This window comes from Thunnus thynnus, chromosome 15, assembly GCF_963924715.1.
Source record: "Thunnus thynnus chromosome 15, fThuThy2.1, whole genome shotgun sequence".
Classification (NCBI taxonomy): domain Eukaryota; kingdom Metazoa; phylum Chordata; class Actinopteri; order Scombriformes; family Scombridae; genus Thunnus; species Thunnus thynnus.
In genome coordinates this window covers 889112-894111 of record NC_089531.1, presented here as the reverse complement: position 1 = coordinate 894111, position 5000 = coordinate 889112, and the positions used below count along the sequence as shown (strand labels likewise).

Genomic DNA, 5000 nt, shown 5'->3' with positions numbered 1-5000 from the left:
CTGAAAATTTCCAGACTCTTGTTGACAAAACTGTAAATTGAATCCAGAAGTGAATAACAGCTGTAAAATCTAAGAGAGTAGTTATTAAAGTATTACCAGATGAACTGATCCATTGATCTTTATATTGTTATTGATGTTATTTGTTTTAAGATAATCTTCTAAATTGTGTATTTGCACAAACACACGACAGCATTAAATCTCATTTCCAAGCTGCTGTCTTTGCTCCACATGTTGAATTTGAATGAAACAACCAAACAAACAACAACGTCAAACACAGACAGAAGTAACGTGACGACATCTGCAAACACTCAGCTGTGATTTCTGTCTCCGTTTTTTTTTTTGGGGGGGGGGGGACAAATCTTCAGGGTCAGTCTCCAGTGGGGGGGAAATCCATCCAAATCTGTTTTAAACCCACAGCTGTTGTCTACTGTACTCTGACTGGTTGCCGTGGAAACCGCTGAGTCACGGTGTTCCTCTCGCCGTGGCGACCGGCCACTTCCTCCCTGCGGCCGAGACTGAAGAAGCCAAAACTTCTATTTAAGGAAAATCTGAGCAGCTTCTGCTCGTCTCAGTTTCCTCAGAGCCGTGTGGTGCGTTCACTGGACTCCTCAGAGGGTGGGAGGTTTTAAACTCCATCCTTTACCTCATCTTTCTGAAAGATTCTCTGGAGTACTCCTCCGCAGTCAACGATCCTGACAGGCCAAAGATAATTAAACTCCGACATGGAGGCAAAAAAATGAGACGAGGCAACGTTTTGCTGCTCTGCAAACATTCAAGCTGTGTTATTTCCCACAGAACTCTGGGAACTGTAGTATTAAAAACACACCTGCTGTTACCACCAATAACCTCAGCTGATGCCAAATCCATCAGGACTGAAATCTGAAGATGAGTTCAGACTGAGCGGGAAACACATTTAATCATTTATTTAAACAGGTCGTCGCATCGAGGTGTAAAAGCCACAATAGTTTAAGAATAAAGTATTAATTCTACAAGAAGCAGTTAGAACAATTTACCAGGTGACTGACAAGCTGATAATAAGAACAAATATAAAGTCGTCCGTTCATGTGAGGTAACGAAGTTTCACAACAACCAACAATGTGCTTAATGAACGTTTGTACAGTCGGTACAAACAAACCACACAGCCGAGTAACACGAGGCGAAAATTCACTTTTAGTTTTAGTTTATTTATTTGCACAAATTACAAGACAAAAACCAACAACAACACACTGCAAACAACAAACAACACAACAGCGACGGCGTGTGTCTGCGGCGTCGTCGTCGACCTCTCGGCTCAATCTGCCTCATTTCTTCTGATTCCTGGAAACTCAGACCTGTTCTCAGGATCAGTTGCCGGTCTGTCAGACCTGGACCAGGACCTGCTGCCAAAGTTTGACTCCTGTTGTTTATAGCAACCATAGTTCCTCTCTTCCTCTTCCTCTTCCTCTTCCTCCCGGCTTACAGTCCAACAACACTGGAGAGCACTTTCCCTTCTGATGACCCGAACGTGAAATCTGTTCTCATCTTGCTGAGTTCGTGTGTCCTGACGACAAAGTCGAGCTTTTCTCATTATTATCAAATGATTTTTACGCTTTTGGTTTTGTTATGAAAGATGTTGTTGATTTTATTGAACTGTTTGTGTTATTGTACAATCTCATTCTGAATATATGTTGCATAGTTAGTGTTGTATGAAAACATCTGTTCAAAGTATTTCTGTGACTTTCGGCACCTTGAGCCTCTGTGGATCTGTCAAACCTGCAGAAGAAACAAACACAACAAATTCAAACTTTTGTAGCTGATTTTACTCGTCAGCAGCTGTTTACATGTTCACTAACATCCAGATATATATATATATATATATATATATATATATATATATATATATATATATATATATATATATATATATATATATACATATATAATCTGACAGGAGCCAATCAGCAGCCTCCACAGCTGAGTGTTGAGCTGCAGTTCCTCTAACGTCCACTAGATGCTGCTGTGATAAAACTCTGACTGTGTTGAAGTGGACAGGAAAACCTTCAACGTCTCCCTACAAATGCTTCGATGCTTCGTTAAGAAGACTTTGAGGTTTATTTGGTTGATACGTTTCTGAGCCGCGGCGGTCGCTGCTAGCTTGTTGTTGGTTTGTGACCTGTGAGCATGAAAACAGATGTAAAGTCATTAATATATAAGAATCATCCTTCTGTTTCAATGACGATCTGCTGACCGGCGAGATCTGAGAAACAGCCTGAAAACAAACCAAAGTCCAGCTTTAGTTACTTTGAAGATGACTAATGCTAATGCTAATGCTAATGCTAATGCTAGAAAAAAAAAAGCATCAGAGCCATGTGAAGACAAAGTCTGAGTCTGGAGGTTCGAGTCGGGATTTTACTGACAGTAAAACTGAAGGATTAAAAGATGATATTTTTTATTCTAAGTTGTGTGCAGATAATTAAGACGTGGATCTTATATGAACAAGATACAACTTGCTTGAATAACGTCTTTTGTGGACAAGATACGAAGTTTTATAAATTGTGCAACCAAGATTCTGACTTTATGGGACCAAGATAATAACTTCTGCAAACTAGATGATGTGAAGATAATAACTCAACACAGACAACATTATAAACCAGATACTAACCTGTGTGTAGAAGAATATAACTGTAAAAACACATCGATTTTGTTCATACAAGCTTAATAAATATCATCCTTCAAGACTTCAGGGATTTAACAAACACTTGATGTGTTTCTAGAAGCTCCACACTTCTCCCAGTCTCACCAGTATAAAACACCGACAGGTAACTGGGAGGAAATGTGGAGGATCTGGAGACTTTTTAAAGTGCTGCAATAAAACCGTAGTTTAACTTTTATATCAGAATAAATCTCAGATTGATTCTCAGCTCTTATATTTTCACAGCTCTTATATTTTCCAACAGTCTTCACACAACACATCTGATCCTTTGTGAAGATATTTGGTGTTAAAGTGTCGTGAACGTGTGATATCTGTGTGACTGATTCATGCATTTTTTTGTATTTTCTGGTTTTCTGTCTTGTGTTTGGTTTTCTTATGTAACCTCCTCCTCTGCAGAGACGTAGAAACAGAAATATACTTTATTCCTCCTCGTTATGTAACACGTGTGTCTCATGACGACTGAATAAATCTGCTGTTTCTCCTCCAGTTCTGTCTGATGAACATTTTATTTTAAGATGATCAAATGTTTGAGGCTGAATTATAATCAATGAATGAACACGTGTTAATCTTATTACTTAACATTTCTTTTAACCTTCTTGCAAATGTGTTAATTTTATATTTTGTAAAGCATTTTATTAAACTGTTGTTAAAGCTGTAACTACTTTAATATGATTAGAAACTATTTATAAATGATTCATATAAATGAATGAGCCATTTGGATTCCAACAACATGTTTATTTATGTTTATTTACGTCATTTATATGTTTCATTTCAGCTCAGCGTTCGTCTCTGCTGTGTTACGGTCGCGTCTAGTTTCTCTGCTCCGCTCTCTGTGCGTCGCTGGGGGCGGAGCTTCGCCCGTCCACACACACACAGAGCGGAGCGGAGACAGCGGAGGAAAACTACGTGCGGTTGTTGAATGTCAGGAAGCAAATTTATTGTTGCAAAGCCTTCCAGCAGTGACATCACAGTTTACTGGTGAGTTTTACCAATAGACTGTATAAAATATGGATGTCGTTACCGTGACGACACTCGTTGGTTTCGCCATCTTGGCAGTACGTGACGCTGCCTAACTCCCAGCCAATCAAAAATGGGCAAAGAGGCTGAAACAAGCCACCTAGCGGCTGGCGGACCTGTCACTCAAAGCAGCCATGTCCTTCATTATACAGACCTTTACAGCTTAATAAAATTTAAACAGGTGAGTTATAAATAAATTCACCCCCCGTACAGTTGTCATGAAAGAGGAAATTAGCTACAGAGACCAAAACCGTTGTTTGTACCAGACTGTAAACATGTTTATTTCTGCTGTAAAGTTGGACATTTTAACATGGGGGTCTATGGGGTCGTTCAAGGAACTGCAGTTTGGCTTCATTTTACAGCCCCGGAGGTTGCTGCTCGGCGGGGCTACTATCCGTTAACTGTGGTTGGCCGGGACGTGCGTCACTCAGAAAACAATCAGCCAATCAGAAGAGAGGGAGAACAGAGAGAACAGGCTTAAAATAACAATATAAATGAATATAAAAGTAAATAAATAAGAATAAAAGAACAATAGTAGATGAAGTCAAAGTGTCAAACTCAACTGGAGTTTAACAGGTAAACTGTTCCAGAGATCAGCAGCAGCCTCTGATCTCAGCGCTCTAACTGGTTCTGCTGGATAAGGTGGCGCCAGCCCATTTAAACCAGCAATGAAATCTTAAAATGAATCCTGAAACAGACAGGAAACCAGTGGAGAGAGAGTTACTAACTGGTGTACTAACGACTGTTCTACACACGTACAAAGAATCACAACAGTCGGACGGAGGTGATAAACGCAGGAATAACTGAAGAAAACCAGTTCTGACAACTGAACTAATGTGTTGATGGGATGTGAAGGAGCCGTCAAAACATTTCATCTCAGAGTGAAGTTAATGTGCTTAATGAGGTCATACAAACAATCTGCCATATTAATACCATCAATAACATCTTTTCATCAATATCAGCCATCGATACAGGAATATTATCAGCCAGTTCAGAACTGCTGGTTTAATCTTCAACATTGTATTTTATCAGCTCATTATATATTACTTCAGTACTTATTTACATTATTTGAACTTCATCATTAGAGCTTCTTACGTCACAGTGTGAAGGCAGCATGTCTGTATCTGCACGTATGACCTCGCTCACGTGTTTCCCGTGTTACACTTCAACATCATGTTTTATTACAAGCAGCTGCACACAGACCACAGAGAGCTGTAATAATGATGTGTGTGTGTGTGTGTGTGTGTGTGTGTGTGTGTGTGTGTGTGTGTTGCCATGGAGACTCCAGTCC

General features: G+C 39.7%; 1 protein-coding gene and 1 long non-coding RNA gene across 4 annotated transcripts in view; one reads left to right on the top strand and one right to left on the bottom strand.

Moving 5' to 3' along the window:
* The window catches only part of cdc42se1 (CDC42 small effector 1), a 26703-nt gene extending 23525 nt beyond the window's left edge, over window positions 1-3178 (top strand). For all 3 annotated transcript variants that reach the window (XM_067612988.1, XM_067612989.1, XM_067612990.1), the window contains exon 5: window positions 1-3178. This exon is cut by the window's left edge and continues 1729 nt beyond it. The gene's annotated coding sequence lies outside the window, so the exon portion shown is untranslated.
* The window catches only part of LOC137198964 (uncharacterized), a 131286-nt gene that overhangs the window by 125674 nt on the left and 612 nt on the right, over window positions 1-5000 (bottom strand). The window contains exon 1 of the long non-coding RNA XR_010931715.1: window positions 3720-5000. This exon is cut by the window's right edge and continues 612 nt beyond it. This is a non-coding gene — a long non-coding RNA (uncharacterized lncRNA). The remainder of the gene's footprint in view (window positions 1-3719) is intronic.